Source organism: Choloepus didactylus, chromosome 8 (genome assembly GCF_015220235.1).
Source record: "Choloepus didactylus isolate mChoDid1 chromosome 8, mChoDid1.pri, whole genome shotgun sequence".
NCBI lineage: Eukaryota > Metazoa > Chordata > Mammalia > Pilosa > Megalonychidae > Choloepus > Choloepus didactylus.
Window position 1 is genome coordinate 34,365,992 of NC_051314.1, and position 19,301 is coordinate 34,385,292.

At 38.4% G+C, this 19,301-nt stretch overlaps 1 protein-coding gene across 2 annotated transcripts in view; it reads left to right on the forward strand.

Annotated features, from left to right (window-relative positions):
* The window catches only part of FGD6 (FYVE, RhoGEF and PH domain containing 6), a 140,603-nt gene that overhangs the window by 38,731 nt on the left and 82,571 nt on the right, over window positions 1-19,301 (forward strand). The window lies entirely within an intron of this gene.

Genomic DNA, 19,301 nt, shown 5'->3' on the forward strand with positions numbered 1-19,301 from the left:
CGTATGATTTGGGTAACCTCGGGCAAATTGTTTAACCTCATTAGGTAAAAGAGCCTTATTTTCTAGATGGAAAAAATCATAGTACTTATCTCATAGAATTGTGAGGGTTAAATTATTTGATATATGTAAAGCTACAGAACACTGCCCAGCATGCCATAAGAACTCAGTGATGCTTCATTTCAGTGCTGTAAATTGAATCATGGAGTTGGGAGTAACCTCTAGAAATTATTTAGCCTTAAAGCAGGTGAGTTTGTATGACTCCTAAGACAGATGAATACCTATTGTTCTTAAAGAGTCACAGTATCCTTCAACAGTTTGTGGTTTTTACTTGATCAAATAATTTCTCCTGTTTCTTATTGGTATCTGTCATGCTGTAATTTGAAAGCTCATTTTCCAGGTTGCTTCTTCACAGAAAGAGATTCTGCAGATATTTATAAAACACCCACCATGGCCCAGGCATCATACGTATGTGCTGGAGATAGAATAGCAGTCAAGGTCCCTGTTCTTAAGAGCTTATATTTTAATGGGGCCAGGGGGCTTTAAACACAAGAACTAAGGAATGTTATGTGCTATGAAGGAATAAAACAGAGTGATATACTAGAAATTGAGGAAGAAACTTTGAATATAAGCCTCTGAGAGTATTTCAGCTGAAACATAAATTACCAGAAAGAACCAAAGCCTGTTAAGAGTTTAGGGAAGAGCATTCAAATGGTCCTTCTCCCTGAGGGCTATAATTAAATCAACCTTTATTCTCTTTGATAAACAACCACAAGTTGTTTCTTTTCCTAATAGATACTATTTTCTATCATCTTGATCTATTTGTTTCTCTTGCTTGAACCCTTTCTAATTTCTCCCCATTCTTTCTGAGGTGAAACTGGTGTCTGTATTCTACTAGGGATCTCGATGATGCAAGGTACAGGGGAAGGATTAATCTCTAACCTTTCTGTGTTACACATCTTCCCAGCGCATCCTGTCCCAACACTGCCTAGTTGACTCATTCGTGTTTTGGTCGGTGGAAACTGCCAGGGCTCCTTCCTCTGTATTTGTGCCTCTCTCCCTTTCCCTTCCTGTGTTTATTTATGTTATTGTTTTTTTTCTTCATCCTTAGTTGGGCCACATTGCAATATCCCTGTAAAAGCATCTTATTTGCCAATTGTAAGAGACTCTTTCTTCAGTTGAACATGGACATTTAACATCTTTGTAATTTATGCCAATGTATTAATAATTTACCTCTTTAGAATTCTCAGCCACTCTGATGACTTACTGTCTCTTCCTCAGAGCCATCGAGAGCAGTAATAGATTGGACTAATTCCACATTTCTAGGCAGTTGTTAATCCATCTAAACATGGCCTGGTGAATGCTTTTCTCTTAAGTAATTTACTTTCATTGTGGTTAAGAAGAGCCCAGTCTTTGGAGCCAAATTGTCTGAGCCAAAGCTGGATTACCAGCTCTGATATCTTGACCAATTTACTTAACTTCTCTGTATCTTAGTTTTCCTATCTGTAAAAAGAGAAGGGAGCAGTGTGGACACTTGTCCTTGCTTTTTTTTTTTTTTTTTTTTTTTGTTTTTACGTTTTTTATTGTGAAATATATATATAGAAAAGCGATGACTCAAAGCATGAGTCTACAAGTAGTAAGCAAATTTCAAAGAATGTTATAGACACAGTTCCACAGTTTCAGGCACCCCCTTATTGTGAAATATAACATATATACAGAAAGGTGATAGCTTTCAAAGTACAATTTAGTGAGTAGCTATAGAGCAAATTTCAAAGAATGTTATGGGTTACAGTTCAGCCATTTCAGTTATCACCTTCTAGCTATTCCAATAACCTAGGATCTTAAGAAATATTTTTATATAAAGACTCAATTCATAATCCTTTGTTAAATCCTATCTTGTCTGTTGTTACCCCTTCCTCTCGTTTAATCACTTTCTCAAGTGGGATTGCACTGAATCGTAAATCGCTCTGGGTGGAGTTGATAACAATATTTAGTCTTCCAATCCATGAACATGGAATGTCCTTCCCTTTATTTAGGTCTTCTCTGATTTCTTTTAGCAGTGTTTTGTAGTTTTCTGTGTATAATTCCTTTACATCTTTGGTTAGATTTATTCCTGGATATTTGATTCTTTTAGTTTCTATTGTAAATGGAGTTTTTTGTTTTGTTTTGTTTTGTTTGTAATTTCTTCTTCCAATTGTTCATTGCTAGAAAATAGCATGAGAAAATTTGCAGTGGTGCTTGTAGCCCGCAACTTTGCTGAATTCATTTATTAGCTCTGGGAGCTTTGTTGTGGATTTTTCAAGATGTTATGGATATGGGATCATGTGATCTGAAAATAGGAAAAATTTTACTTTTTCCTTTCCAATTTGGATGCCTTTTATTTCTTTTTGTTCCCTGATTGCCCTGGCTAGAACTTCTAGTAGAATGTTGAGTAACAGTGGTGACAGTGGGTATCCTTGTCTTGTTCCTGGCCTTAGAGGGAAAGCTTTTAGTCTTTCACTATTCAGTAGGATGTTACCTGTGGGTTTTTTTTTTTTTTTTTTTTTTTTTAATCATCATTTTATTGAGATATATTCACATACCACGCAGTCATACAAAACAAATTGTACTTTCGATTGTTTACAGTACCATTACATAGTTGTACATTCATCACCTAAATCAATCCCTGACACCTTCATTAGCACACACACAAAAATAACAAGAATAATAATTAGAGTGAAAAAGAGCAATTGAAGTAAAAAAGAACACTAGGTACCTTTGTCTGTTTGTTTGCTTCCCGTACTTTTCTACACATCCATCCATAAACTAGACAAAGTGGAGTTTGGTCCTTATGGCATTCCCAATCCCACTGTGACCCCTCATAAGCTACATTTTTATACAACTGTCTTCGAGATTCATGGGTTCTGGGTTGTAGTTTAATAGTTTCAGGTATCCACCACCAGCTACCCCAATTCTTTAGAACCTAAAAAAGGTTGTCTAAAGTGTGCGTAAGAGTGCCCACCAGAGTGATCTCTCGGCTCGTTTTGGAATCTCTCTGCCACTGAAGCTTATTTCATTTCCTTTCACATCCCCCTTTTGGTCAAGAAGATGTTCTCCATCCCACGATGCCGGGTCTACATTCCTCCCCGGGAGTCATATTCCACGTTGCCAGGGAGATTCACTTCCCTGGGTGTCTGATCCCACGTAGGGGGGAGGGCAGTGATTTCACCTTTCAAGTTGGCTTAGCCAGAGAGAGAGGGCCACATCTGAGCAACAAAGAGGCATTCAGGAGGAGACTCTTAGGCACAAATACAGGGAGGCCTAGCCTCTCCTTTGCAGCAACCGTCTTCCCAAGGGTAAAACTTATGGTAGAGGGCTCAACCCATCAAACCACCAGTCCCCTATGTCTGTGGTCATGTTAGCAACCATGGAGGTGGGGTAGGCGAATACCCCTGCATTCTCCACAGGCTCCTCAAGGGGGCACTACATCTTTTTTTTTTTTTTTTCCTTGTTTGTCTTTTTTCTTTCTTTTTTTTTTTTTTAACTTTCCCTTCTTTTTTCAAATCAACTGTATGAAAAAAAAAGTTAAAAAGAAAACAAACATACAATAAAAGAACATTTCAAAGAGACCATAGCAAGGGAGTAAGAAAAAGACAACTAACCTAAGATAACTGCTTAACTTCCAACATGTTCCTACTTTACCCCAAGAAAGTTACATAATATAGCAACATTTCAGTGAACTTGTTCCTACTACATCCATCAGAAATTAACAGACCATAGTCATTTCTGGGCATCCCCAGAACGTTAAATAGCTTATCTGTTCTTCTTGGATTATTGTTCCCCCTTCCTTAATTGCTCTCTACTGCTAGTTCCCCTACATTCTACATTATAAACCATTTGTTTTACATTTTTCAAAGTTCACATTAGTGGTAGCATATAATATTTCTCTTTTTGTGCCTGGCTTATTTCGCTCAGCATTATGTCTTCAAGGTTCATCCATGTTGTCATATGTTTCACCAGATCGTTCCTTCTTACTGCCGCGTAGTATTCCATCGTGTGTATATACCACATTTTATTTATCCACTCATCTGTTGAAGGACATTTGGGTTGTTTCCATCTCTTGGCAATTGTGAATAATGCTGCTATGAACATTGGCGTGCAGATATCTGTTCGTGTCACTGCTTTCCGATCTTCCGGGTATATACCGAGAAGTGCAATCGCTGGATCGAATGGTAGCTCTATATCTAGTTTTCTAAGGAACTGCCAGACTGACTTCCAGAGTGGCTGAACCATTATACAGTCCCACCAACAATGAATAAGAGTTCCAATTTCTCCACATCCCCTACAGCATTTGTAGTTTCCTGTTTGTTTAATGGCAGCCATTCTAACCGGTGTTAGATGGTATCTCATTGTGGTCTTAATTTGCATCTCTCTAATAGCTAGTGAAGCTGAACATTTTTTCATGTGTTTCTTGGCCATTTGTATTTCCTCTTCAGAGAACTGTCTTTTCATATCTTTTGCCCATTTTATAATTGGGCTGTCTGTACTATTGTCATTGAGTTGTAGGATTTCTTTGTATATGCAAGATATCAGTCTTTTGTCAGATACATGGTTTCCAAAAATTTTTTCCCATTGAGTTGGCTGCCTCTTTACCTTTTTGAGAAATTCCTTTGAGGTGCAGAAACTTCTAAGCTTGAGGAGTTCCCATTTATCTATTTTCTCTTTTGTTGCTTGTGCTTTGGGTGTAAAGTCTAGGAAGTGGCCTCCTAATACAAGGTCTTGAAGATGTTTTCCTACATTATCTTCTAGGAGTTTTATGGTACTTTCTTTTATATTGAGATCTTTGGTCCATTTTGAGTTAATTTTTGTGTAGGGGGTGAGGTAGGGGTCCTCTTTCATTCTTTTGGATGTGGATATCCAACTCTCCCAGCCCCATTTGTTGAAAAGACCATTATGGCTCAGTTCGGTGACTTTGGGGGCCTTATCAAAGATCAGTCGGCCATAGATCTGAGGGTCTATCTCTGAATTCTCAATTCGATTCCATTGATCTATATGTCTATCTTTGTGCCAGTACCATGCTGTTTTGGCAACTGTGGCTTTATAATAAGCTTCAAAGTCAGGGAGTGTAAGTCCTCCCACTTCGTTTTTCTTTTTTAGAGTGTCTTTAGCAATTCGAGGCATCTTCCCTTTCCAAATAAATTTGATAACTAGCTTTTCCAAGTCTGCAAAGTAGGTTGTTGGAATTTTGATTGGGATTGCATTGAATCTGTAGATGAGTTTGGGTAGAATTGACATCTTAATGACATTTAGCCTTCCTATCCATGAACATGGAATATTTTTCCATCTTTTAAGGTCCCCTTCTATTTCTTTTAGTAGAGTTATGTAGTTTTCTTTGTATAGGTCTTTTACATCTTTGGTTAAGTTTATTCCTAGGTACTTGATTTTTTTAGTTGCTATTGAAAATGGTATCTTTTTCTTGAGTGTCTCTTCAGTTTGTTCATTTCTAGCATATAGAAACATTACTGACTTATGTGCATTAATCTTGTATCCCGCTACTTTGCTAAATTTGTTTATTAGCTCTAGTAGGTGTATCGTTGATTTCTCAGGGTTTTCTAGATATAAGATCATATCATCTGCAAACAATGACAGTTTTACTTCTTCTTTTCCAATTTGGATGCCTTTTATTTCTTTGTCTTGCCGGATTGCCCTGGCTAGCACTTCCAGCACAATGTTGAATAACAGTGGTGACAGCGGGCATCCTTGTCTTGTTCCTGATCTTAGAGGGAAGGCTTTCAGTCTCTCACCATTGAGTACTATGCTGGCTGTGGGTTTTTCATATATGCTCTTTATCATGTTGAGGAAGTTTCCTTCAATTCCTACCTTTTGAAGTGTTTTTATCAAAAAGGGATGTTGGATTTTGTCAAATGCTTTTTCAGCATCTATTGAGATGATCAATTGATTTTTCCCTTTCGAGTTTTTAATGTGTTGTAATACATTGATTGTTTTTCTTATGTTGAACCATCCTTGCATGCCTGGAATGAACCCCACTTGGTCATGGTGTATGATTTTTTTAATGTGTCTTTGGATTCGATTTGCAAGTATTTTGTTGAGGATTTTTGCATCTATATTCATTAGGGAGATTGGCCGGTAGTTTTCCTTTTTTGTAGCATCTTTGCCTGGTTTTGGTATTAGATTGATGTTAGCTTCATAAAATGAGTTAGGTAGTGTTCCATTTTTTTCAATGTTTTGAAAGAGTTTGAGTAAGATTGGTGTCAGTTCTTTCTGGAAAGTTTGGTAGAATTCCCCTGTGAAGCTATCTGGCCCTGGGCATTTATTTGTGGGAAGATTTTTGATGACTGATTGGATCTCTTTGCTTGTGATGGGTTGGTTGAGGTCTTCTATTTCTTCTCTGGTCAGTCTAGGTTGTTCATATGTTTCCAGGAAATTGTCCATTTCTTCTACATTATCCAGTTTGTTGCCATACAGTTGTTCATAATATCCTCTTATAATTTTTTTAATTTCTTCAGGATCTGCAGTTATGTCACCTTTTTCATTCATTATTTTGTTTATATGGGTCTTCTCTCTTTTTGATTTTGTCAGTCTAGCTAGGGGCTTGTCAATCTTGTTGATCTTCTCAAAGAACCAACTTTTGGTGATATTTATCCTCTCTATTGTTTTTTTGTTCTCTATGTTATTTATTTCTGCTTTAATCCTTGTTATTTCTTTTCTTGTACTTGGTTTAGGATTGGTTTGCTGTTCATTTTCTAGCTTCTTCAGTTGATCCATTAGTTCTTTGATTTTGGCTCTTTCTTCCTTTTTAATATATGCGTTTAGTGCTATAAATTTCCCCTTTAGCACTGCTTTTGCTGCATCCCATAGGTTTTGGTATGTTGTGTTCTCATTTTCATTCGTCTCTATATATTTAGCAATTTCTCTTGCTATTTCTTCTTTAACCCACTGATTGTTTAGGAGTGTGTTGTTTAACCTCCAGGTATTTGTGAATTTTCTAAGTCTCTGATGGTTATTGACTTCTAATTGTATTCCATTGTGGTCAGAGAATGTGCTTTGAATAATTTCAATCTTTTTAAATTTATTGAGGCTTGTTTTATGTCCCAGCATATGATCTATTCTGGAGAAAGTTCCGTGAGCACTAGAAAAGTATGTGTATCCTGGTGATTTGGGATGTAATGTCCTGTAGATGTCTGTTAAATCTAATTCATTTATCAGATTGTTTAGGTTTTCAATTTCCTTATTGGTCTTCTGTCTGGTTGATCTATCTATAGGAGAGAGTGATGTGTTGAAGTCTCCCACAATTATTGTGGAAACATCAATTGCTTCCTTTAGTTTTGCCAATGTTTCTCTCATGTATTTTGTGGCACCTTGATTGGGTGCATAGACATTTACGATTGTTATTTCTTCTTGCTGAATTGCCCCTTTTATTAGTATGTAGTGGCCTTCTTTGTCTCTCAAAACATCCCTGCATTTGAAGTCTATTTTATCTGAGATTAATATTGCTACACCTGCTTTCTTTTGGCTGTAGCTTGCATGAAATATTTTTTTCCATCCTTTCACTTTCAGTTTCTTTGTGTCCCTGTGTCTAAGATGAGTCTCTTGTATGCAACATATTGATGGTTCATTTTTTTTGATCCATTCTGCGAATCTATATCTTTTAATTGGGGAGTTTAATCCATTTACATTCAACGTTAAAACCGTGAAGGCATTTCTTGAATCGGCCATCTTATCCTTTGGATTATGTTTGCCATATTTTTCCCTCTCTCTATTAATATCCTTTATTGTACCCATACCGAATCTCTTTAGTACTGAACCTTTCTCCAAGTCTCTCTGTCCTGTCTTTGTTTCTCTGTCTGTAGGGCTCCCTTTAGTATCTCCAGTAGGGCAGGTCTCTTGTTAGCAAATTCTCTCAGCATTTTTTTGTCTGTGAAAAATTTAAGCTCTCCCTCAAATTTGAAGGAGAGCTTTGCTGGATAAAGTATTCTTGGCTGGAAATTCCTCTCACTCAGAATTTTAAATATATCGTGCCACTGCCTTCTCGCCTCCATGGTGGCTGCTGAGTAGTCACTACTTAGTCTTATGCTGTTTCCTTTGTATGTGGTGAATTGCTTTTCTCTTGCTGCTTTCAGAACTTGCTCCTTCTCTTCTATGTTTGACAGTGTGATCAGTATATCTCTCGGAGTGGGTTTTTTGGATTTATTCTATTTGGAGTTCGCTGAGCATTTATGATTTGTGTATTTATGTTGTTTAGAAGATTTGGGAAGTTTTCCCCAACAATTTCTTTGAATACTCTTCCTAGACCTTTACCCTTTTCTTCCCCTTCTGGGACACCAATGAGTCTTATATTTGGATGTTTCATATTATCTATCATATCCCTGAGGTCCATTTCGAGTTTTTCAATTTTTTTCCCCATTCTTTCTTTTATGCTTTCATTTTCCATTCTGTCATCTTCCAGGTCACTGATTCGTTGTTCAACTTCCTCTAGTCTTGTACTGTGAGTGTCCAGAATCTTTTTAATTTGGTCAACAGTTTCTTTAATTTCCATAAGATCATCCATTTTTTTATTTAGTCTTGCAATGTCTTCTTTATGCTCTTCTAGGGTCTTCTTGATTTCCTTCATATCCCGTACTATGGTCTCATTGTTCATCTTTAGTTCTTTGAGTAGCTGCTCTAGGTGTGTCTCTTCTGGTCTTTTGATTTGGGTGCTTGGGCTTGGGTTATCCATATCGTCTGGTTTTTTCATATGCTTTATAATTTTCTGTTGTTTTTGGCCTCGTGGCATTTGCTGTCCTTGATAGGGTTCTTTTAGGGTTTGTAGACCAGTTGAAGTCCTTATCTCTAATTTATCAGATCTACAGCTTCGTGGAGTACACTTTCTCTAACTAACCAGCAGGTGGCGTCCACGAGCCACCTGTTCTCCACAAGCCAGATCTCCCCTGCTTAGCCTTTTTGGTGAGTGGGGGAGTGAGTCTTGTGGGGCCCAATTGGTGTACCAAGCTTGCGTGTGTAGTTGGTGTTGCCTGCCCTGTATGTGGGGCGTGTTTCTGGGCAGTCGGGGAGGGGGGGTGGCCCTAACAATCAAATCTCCCTGATGATCCTAGAGTTTTAAAGCTGCTGCAATAGTCTAATCCTTCAGTTCAGTCCTGCCACAGTTTGTCTCTGCCACTGACCCACAAGTCTTTGGTATTGGCGTATGGCTCCTGAGACTTGCAAGTGGGCCCCTCTTCCAGGCTGTGCACCCCGGGTCCTCTGTTGAGGGATGACTGTGCTATGTCACAGGTGAGTGCCGTCCCCCCAAGGCAGTTCTGGGCTGCTGGGCTGTGTTGGGAGGCTCCCGGTCTGCTCAAATGATGGCTGAATGGGGCTCTGTTAATTCACACTGCTCCCCCTTCCCAGCTCTGGGACATTCAGCTGAGGTTGCAGGGAAGGCTAATGTCCACGCCCAGTTTTGTGGTGTGTGCCTGTTATTTGAAGCACTTCCGTCACACTGGGTTGTCTGGGGCAGCTCTGGGCTATGGGGCTGGCGATGGGCAGGAGTGTTTCCTGTCCACCAGGATGGTGGCTGTGAGCGGACACCCCCCTTTTCTTGGGAAGTTGTGTTGTTTAGTGAATTTTCTCAGCCACTGGATTATTGCCTTTTGTCTCAGAGCTCTCTTAGTTCTGCTCTTGACTTGACGTGCCCAAATTTCAATTCTTTGAAGCTTTCTGTATTGAGCTTCTTAGAGTAATTGTTTTAGAAAAAGCAAAAAGGATTTAAAAAAAAAAAACAAAAAAAACAAAAAAAAACGGCCCTCCTCAGAGATCTAATGGGTTATTGAAATGCTAATAGACAAAGCAACCAGGGCCATTAAGGAAAGGTGCACATGGCAGAGAGATCAGCCTTGCTTCGGGATTTGCATATGCGCCTCAAGGCCTGATCTCCACCCTTCCCCTTTCTGTGTTCACCAGAACTCCAAAAATCCTCCGCATTTATTTTGGAGTTTTTCGTGTTGTTTTTTTTCTATGCCTGTCTCCTCTCTGCTGGGCTGGCTGCTCTCAGAGTCTCTGGTGTCTGGTCTCAGTCTATCTATCGTTGGAGTTTGAATCAGTAGAATGAGTTTCCGATAAGAGCAGCCACTGTAATTCTCCCTTCTCCTTCCTGGAGCTGACAGCCCCTCCTCCCCCGGGACTGAGCCTGGCAGGGAGGGGCGCGGGTCCCCTGGCCACAAAAACTTACAGATTTCGCTGATCTCAGCAGTTCCACGTTTTCTTGAGTGTTGTATGAAGTATGCCCAAAGGCAGATTGCTCTGTGGTGTCCAGTCCACGCAGTTCCTGGCTTTTTACCTACTTTCCTGGAGGAGTAACTAAAACATACAGCTCACCAGTCTGCCATCTTGCCCCGCCTCCTGTCCTTGCTTTTTGAGATTGCTGTGCACGTTAGTTGATTATATACTTTTTAGAATAGTGCCTAACATGGGGTGCGTGCTTGATCATTTTTAGCCATTTTATTTATATGAAAATAAGCAACAGAAATCTTGAGCATCTCAAATCAAGCATTATGTAATCTTATGCTGTAAGTGTTGATTGTTTCAAGTTTGCCTTTTACTGTCTTTGATGAGTAAATTTGGAACACTTTTACATGGAAGTCAGTATATGTTCTGATAAAAAGAATATGGAAAAAAATATGAAATTTGGTTTCTCAGTGATCCATATTTCAGTCCCAGCTCTGCCACTTACTAGTTGTATGACTTCAGTCAAATAACTTTACCAGCTAAATTAGTTTATCACACCAGTCTCATTTCACAATGGATTTCGGGTGACTCAAAAAATTACATAATATAAAAACTCAAAATATACATTTAAGGAAATCAGGATGTCAACAAATAGTGCTGGAACAATTGAGTGTTCACATACAAAAGAATGAATTTGGACCTCTTTTCGCGTACACAAAAATTGACTCCAAAGGATCATAGACCTAAATGTAAGAGCTAACACTATGAGACCTTTAGAAGAAAACATAGGTATGACTCTTCATGACCTTGGGTTAGGCAAAGACTTCTTAGATATGACACCAAATGCACTAGTGATGAAAGAAAAAAAAAGATAAACTATACTTCAACAAAATTAAAAACTTTTAAGTAGGCAAAAGCTCATTCACATTCTTATTACAGCAATTATTGGAGCTGTACATATTGCCATTACAATAGTGGCCATTGTCATGTGCATAACAAGGAGCACTAGTGGATTTAAGTTTCTGAGAGATAAACTTAGAGAGTGAAAATTTTATAAGATCTCAGATAAGGACCTAGGTATTTCAGGACTACTGTTGGTTAGAGTATGGCTTTCTGTGGCCATTTGGGATATCTAGCTGGAGGTTGCATAAGAGAAACCTCCAGGATGGCCTCTTAACTCTATTTGAAATCTCTTAACCACTGTAACCTTATTTTTTTACCTTTCTTTTCTCCTTTTTGGTCAAGAAGGTATTTTCAATCCCTTGATGCCAGTGCTAGGCTCATACTTGGGAGTCGTGTCCCACATCACCAGGTAGATTCATTTCCCTGCGAGTCATGTCCCACGTAGAGGGAAGACTAATAAATTCATTTGCCACTTTGGGCTTGAGAGAGAAAGGCCACATCTGAGCAACAAAAGAGGTTCTCTAGAGGTGTCTCATAGGCATAATTATAAGAAGGCTTAGCCTCCCTTTTACAGCCATAAATTTCACAAGAGCAAGCTTCAAGATTGAGGGCTTGACTTTTTAAGTATGGTGTTCCTAATTTCACAGAGCATATATTGTACCCAAGATAAACAATCAGTATCTCACATTATCTTCACTTAGTTGTACATGTGTTCATTTTTAAAGAAAATATTTGTTTTAACGTAAACCAAATTATACGAATGTTTGTGAGTAAAATGCAAAAATGATTGTTAATGACTAGTGCTCTTAGAGTGAGCTTATAAAATTATCTAAGGAAGGATTGTATGATTTGTGAATGTATCTCAATAAAATTGCATTTAAAAAATAATTTGAAAAATTGTCTAAGACCTCTATCCAAATTTGTGCTGTGGTTATAACTATGCTAATAGATTGTTAATGTGTAAAGGTCTGAAGTGTAAGTAAAATGTGTTCAGTTGTTTAGCATGTAGTTTCGATATTAAGAAATATGCATGTAGAATTTAAGAGCATGTGCAAAATTGAATATTAATTTTAATTGTTGGTTTGGGAAAGCATGTACAATATTTTCACTATGTGGCCTTTGTTTAGGTGTTTTCATTTACTTTAATCTTTGATACTGATATATCAGTACATTTAATAAGTTAAATTAATATTAAAGCAGATTTCAATTCAAAATTCTCCTTTGTTTCTACAAATACTGCTTTAAGTTATCTAAAGTAAAATCTTTCCCAACCAAAAAATTGTAAATTAATGTGCTACAAATGATACCATCAATAAAGTAAAAAACAGTCCACAAAATAGGAGAAAATATTGGCAAATGATATCTCTGATAAAGAACTTGTATCCAAAATATATAAGGAATCATTACAACTCAACAATAAAAAGGTAAATAACTCAATTAAAAACTAGCCAGAGGCTCTCAATAGAGATTTCTTCAACGAAGACATACAGATGGCTAATAGTCACATGAAAAAAATGCTCAATGTATCGTTAGCCATTAGGAAAATGCAAATCAAAACTATGACAAATGCAAGATTATGGAAAGATGATGGAGTGGGCCATTTCAGGAATCAGTCTGTCCACAGAACAACTATTAAATAGTCAAGAACTGTCTGAATCAACTATTTTGAAACTCCAGAGCCTAGAAGAACACTGCAGCAACCAGGGAAGAGCAGGAGGAAAAAAGCTGCTGAATTGTGTTAAATACTGGTGAAACGCACTCTCTGGGCACTGACTACCATCACCCATCCCTCAGTTTGTGGCAGGCCAGAGTAAGATACTGAACCCCAGCCCCTGGTGCATCTTGCAGGAGCCGGGGTACAATATAAAGACCTAGTTCCTAAGACCCAGGGGTGTGCAGTCTGATAGCTGATTAGCTACTTCAAATTGCTGGGGACCTGGCTCTGAGAGCAGCCATGGTTCCAACCCACCTCAAGCAAAAGTGACCGAGGATTCTTAAAGACAGAGAACAGTTAAAGGGCTACATTTACTGGACAAAGTGCTGAATCAAGAAAATGCAGCTTCAAAGAGCAGTAGGATAAACTCCTGGCAACTTTACTATCCCTCCTTCACCCCCACCCCAGGGCAGGGTAGAGCTGGCTACTGCTCTCTTTGTACATCCCTGGCTTCTTTCTAGCTGGGAAAGACTGGCCTAGGAAACTCCACTCTGTTCCACCCCACCCCCCACCCCTTCCCAGAATTTGCCCTCCAGGCAAAAGCAGCTTGGGACAGCTGAAGTGGTATAAGGAACAAATGAGTCAGGTAGCCTGGGGCAAAGGCTTATCTGCTTTTAAGTCCTGCCTTAGAAAATCCAGGAGAGGGAGGAGGTCTGCTTCCTGAAGAATACAGGGACCATTCAAATTTCTAAAAACGTGGGAATTCCTAAGCCCCTAGCAAGCACTGGGCACTATCCCAGGACCCTGCTATTACATTCACCTGAGACTGACCGTCTTGATAGGAGGATTGAGCACCAACCAATGCAAAGCCAGTTTGCAAAACACTCTGAAAGGTGTATTTTTGCATTGGTTTGTGTGGTTTTGTTAGCTCCTGGCACTCAAAGTCTGTCACTTCACTAGCTGGATAAAAACTCACAAAACAGCTCAGGGTTTAAATCCCAGAGTTAATATTTTGAAATATTAAAATATCCAGTGTGCAACAAAAGAGTACAAGACAAAAAACAAACAAATAAACAAAAACAACAGAAATGATGGCCCATTCAAAGGAAGAGGATAAAAAACCAGAAAACATCAATGAGGAAGACCAGAATATGGACAAACAAAAGACTTGAAAAAAATTATTTTTAATATGCTCAAGGAGATAAAGGAAAATATATACAAAGAACTAAAGGTTAACAGGAAAACAATGAATGAATAATATGAGAGCTTGTCATGGCCCAAGAGGGTTTTTGTAGCCAAAGTACTAAGGAAAGCACCAGACACATCCTGAGACATGAGCTTTTATTACGGGACTTACCTACACCGTGGGAAGTCAAGTCACATTGCCCTGAATTCAGGAGCTTCTCTGAATGGATTTAGGAGCTGCTCTGAATGGCAGTGGGTTCAGAGCTTACTATGAAGATACTCCACTCCTCGGGGGGGGGGGGGGTCCACTCCTGGGGGGGGGGATTGCTGAATAAGCTGGTTATAAGGGCTCCTCATTCCAATGGGTATGAGAGGATAAAGAGATTGGGGGGGGGGTGGTTCTTGCAAGTAGGGAGGGATGGATTGTAATCAACAAGGAGGAGGGGAGGATTATAGGTTATCTTGTAGATAACCGTATCTCAGGGAGTCTCAGGTAGGAGGTAGTTTTGGGGATAGATTACATTTAGCATCTGATTTTACAAGAATAGGTCAAACCTTAACTGACCTAGTTCATGCAAGCTGCTGTGTGCAGTCTTCAAGGCCTTTGGGGAATGCCCTGGGCCTGGGGTTCCCACATTCCACCCCCACGCAGCAATTTGCTTTTACCATAGGACGGACATTGCATCCATAATCCACAACAACAATAAAGTGAAAAACAGAGTACAAGTAAACCAGTACATATGGGCAGTAATCCTATTAACAAATGGCACCATGGCCAAATTAAAGAATTAAACCATTTGGATAAAGGTTCATTATGATCTGGTATGTGATTAAGAGCTTGCATTACATTTTGTAAGTTATCAGTTACATATACACAACGTTAAATATTAGTTAAAACAGGTAACACCTGGGGTTAAAATAGCTAAAGGATAAAACTACTAGGCAGTCTGCTTTATCCTATATTTAGTTTTTACCATTTCCTAACTTTGGCCACAGAAATAAATTTCCTTTCTTGAAACTTTCTGCAACTTTCTATATCCATGCAGGTTTTGTCCTATATTTTCTCTTTTTCTTCATTCTGAAACAACCAGTCATTTAGGACAAAACTACTTCCCTTTTCTTTTTAATATAAAACATCCTTTATACCTCTTATACTTAAGCTACCAAAATAATTTTGGAAACCATTTTCAAGCAAACATTCTACAGCATACAATTACCACTAAAATTAAAACTTGTTAGAATAATGCTAGATACTTAAAACACTTTAGTTAATGCATTATTGAAACAGTAATATAGAATTTTTAAACAAGAATTAATAGCACATGTAGGAACAATATATAAGCTGAGTTTTCATTAATGAATAGAAGAGTTCCAGGTGAGGAGGTTTTAAAATGCCTTATTTTCTCCCCCGGTGGGGAGCCCTTTGGGGTCAGATCCACAGTTAGTTTGGGGTTGCAAAGTTAATGCATACAGTTCCCTGGGGGATGGGAGTCCCAGATGGGAAATACAAATAACCTTTGGCATAATACCCCATGGGCTTAGGATTCTCAACCAGCGTGGCTGCATGGGCCAGAACCAGAGCCAATTGACCTTATTTTCCCCAATTTCTAGTGTTTGTGGCACAGGCAACAGCAGATTTTTATTGCTGCTTTGCTGAGGCTTGAGAGCAGCTGGCCCCCCTTATGTGCATTTATTAAGGCTCGTGTGGGCCCCACAGTTACCATTGCCACAGGAGCAGGAGCTGCTGCTTGGGTCTGGAGTTAATGCTGGTACAGCCGTCGAATCCATTGTTTCAAGGAGTTTCTGTTACCCTTTAAGTGTTCCCTTAAAAGGCCATTCATTCTTTCAGTTAACCTAGCTGCTATGGGATTCTAGGACAAGTGAAAAGTTCAAAGGACATTATGTTCTGTACCCCAGGCTTAGGTTAATTGCCCAGTGAAGGGGGTCCCCCATCACTGTCCACGTGTGTGGGGACCCCGAAAAAGGCACTTAATTTTTCTAAGCTACGTATGGTAGCTCGTTAGTTGGCCTTACCCACTGGGAAGGCCAGCAGCAGTCCTGTAGCTGTATCTACAGTGGTGAAGGTGTATTTTGCCCCTTTGGACAGAGGAAGAAGGCCAATATAGTCTACTTGCCACCAGGTGAGAGGAATCTGATCTCAGCCGATGGGTCGGAGATAAATAAAAGCTGAGGGAGTTTATTACCAGTAGACCTGCCCTATATGCAATGCTAAAGAGAGCACTTTAGACTGAAAGGAAAGGATAGTAGACAAAGTATCAAAGTGGCACAAAGAAACAAAGACCTCTGGTAAAGGTAACCATATTGGTTAGTTATAAATGCCAGTAATGTTGTATTGCTTGGTTGTTTTTTTTTAATATGTAACTCCACTTCTTCTTACAAATGGTAAAATACAAATGTGTAAAATGTAATGATAGATCTATGGTTTGTGACTCAAAATGTACAAAGATATTTGTAACTAGCACAAACAAAAGGTAGGGTTAAGGAGGAGTATAAAAATAGTGTAACTGTATGCTATTGAAGTTAAGTTGGTATCAACTCAAAAATGGTTATTATGGTTTATGTTTAGGATGTTGAATTTTAACCCCATGTTAATAAAAAAGAAAAATATATAAAAACTGTATCCAGAAAGAAATGAGAAGGGATTCAATATGGTACAATACAAAAAATCAAATTAATATGAAAGTAGGCATCAACAGAAGAATTGAGGGTCAAAAATGGTATAAGACTTACAAAACCCAAGGAGCAAGGTGACAGAAGAGAATCCTGCATTGTCAGTAGTTGTTTTAAATGTAAATGAATTAAACTCTAGTCAAAAAGCAGAAATGGTGTTTGGATAAATAATCACAAACCAACTATATGCTGTTTGCAAGAGACTCACCTTAAATTGAAAGACATAGCAGATTGAAATTGAAAGATGGGGGAAAATATACCATGCAAGTAGTAATCAGAAGGGGGGGGGTAGCTATAATAATATCATATAAAATCAACATGAAGTCAAACACTAAATTACCAAAGAAGGTTATTATATACTGTTAAGGGGTTAATTCAACAAGAAGATATAATAATGATAAATATCTATGTACCTTACAGCAGAGCCCCGAAATAAATGAAGCAAATATTGACAGATTGCAAGGGAGAAATAGATGGTTCTATATTAATAGCAGGAGACTTGAATGAAGCTAGAAATCAACAACAAATATGTGGAAATTAAGCAACGTACTCTGAAACAACCAATGGATCAAAGAAGAAATCACTGGGATATTAAGAAATATGTTGAGGCAAATAAAAATGAAAATACAGAAAGTCCTGAAAAACCCGCAACAAAAGGTGGTAGAACTAATCAGTGAATTCAACAGAGTGGTGTATTACAAGATCAACACCCCCAAATCAGTAGTGTTTCTGTATTCTAGTAACGAACAATTGGAAGAAAAAATTCCTTTAACAATAGCAAGTAAAATAAATTTCTAGGAATAAATTAACTAAGGATGTAGTGGCTTTATAAATAGAAAATGGAAAACATTGCTAAAAAAAAAAAAATCAAAGACGACCTAAGGAAATGGAAGGACATTATGCGTTCATGGATTGGAAGACTAAATATTGTTAAGATGTCAGTCTTACCCAAAGTGATTTACAAATTCAATGCGATCCCAATCAAAATCCAGCAGATTTCTTTGCAGAAATGAAAAAAGTAATCATCAAATTTCTATGGAAGATAAAGGTCCCATAATAGCCAAAGCCATCTAGAAAAAGAAGAATGAAATTGGACTCACATTTCTAAATCTTAAAACTTATTACAAACCCACAGTAATCCAATTAGCACAGGGGCAGACATATAGACCAATGGAATTGAATTGAGAGTTTAGGAATCAGCCCTCACATTTCTGGCCAACTGATTTTGACAAGGGTATCAGACCACTCTGTTGGGAAAGAATAGTCTGTGCAACAAGTAGTTCTAGGAAAACTGGATGTCTAAATGAAAAAGAATGAAGGTTGACCCTTAGCTCACATCATATAGAAAATAACTCAAAATACATCAAAGATCTAAATAGAAGAACTAGAACTATAAAACTCCTAGAACAAAACATAGGAAAGCTTTTTAGGACCTTGCTTTAGGCATTGGTTTCTTAGACTTTACACCTAAAGTGCAAGCAACAAGAGATAAAATAAATGAATGGGACTTCCTCAAAATTAAAAATTTTCATGCATCAAAGAACTTTATCATGAATGTAAAACAACAAACTGCCTACAGAATAGAAGAAAATATTTTGAAACCACATATCCAATAAGGGTTTAATATCCAGGATATATAATGAAGTCTTACAACTCAATAACAAAAAGACAAACAACCCAATTAAAAAATGAGCAAAAAACTTGAATAGATATTTCTCCAAAGAAGATACACAAATCACCAAAAATCACATGAAAAGATGCTCAACATCATTAGCATCAGGAAAATGCAAATCAAAACCACTTTGATATACCATTTCACATCCACTAGAGTGGCTACTATTAAAAAAAACAGAAAATTACAAGTGATGGAAACGTTGTGGAGAAATAGGAGCACTTAGTCATTGTTGGTTGTCATGTGAAATGGTATTGCCTCTGTAGAAAACAGTTTGGCATTTCCTCAGAAAGTTAAATATAGAATTACTATGACTCAGCAATACCATTCTGGGTATATAGCCAAAATAATTGAAAGCAGGAACTCAAACAGATATTTGCACACATGCAGGTTTGAAGCTGTTCTGTACCCCAGAAAATGCTATATTCTTTTAATCCATTGCTGTAAGTACAGACTCCTGTGGGTACAGATCAACTGTGGGTGTGGTCTTTTGGTTAGATTATTTCAATTTGAGATGTGATCCACATCATTCGAGGTGGATCTTAATTCTTTTACCAGTGACATTTATGAGAGAATAATTGTTCTAGTTTGCTAATGCTGCAGAATGCAAAACAACAGAGATGAATAGGCTTTTATAAAACGGGGGTTTATTTTGCTACACAGTTACAGTCCTAAGGCCACAAAACGTCCAAGGTAACACCTCAGCAATCGGGCACCCCCACCGGAGGATGGCCAATGACGTCCGGAAAACCCCTGCTAGCTAGGAAGGCAGCTGGCATCTGCTCCAAAGCTCTGGCCTCAAAATGGCCCTCTCCCAGGACGTTCCTCCCCAGCAAGCTCGCTCCTCCTCAAACATCACTCACAGCTGCACTCCATGAGTTCCCTCTCTCTGAGTCAGCTCATTTATATGGCTCCACTGATCAAGGCCCACCCCGAATGGACGGGGCCATGCCTCCATGGGAACATCTCATCAGAGTCATCACCCACAGCTGGGTG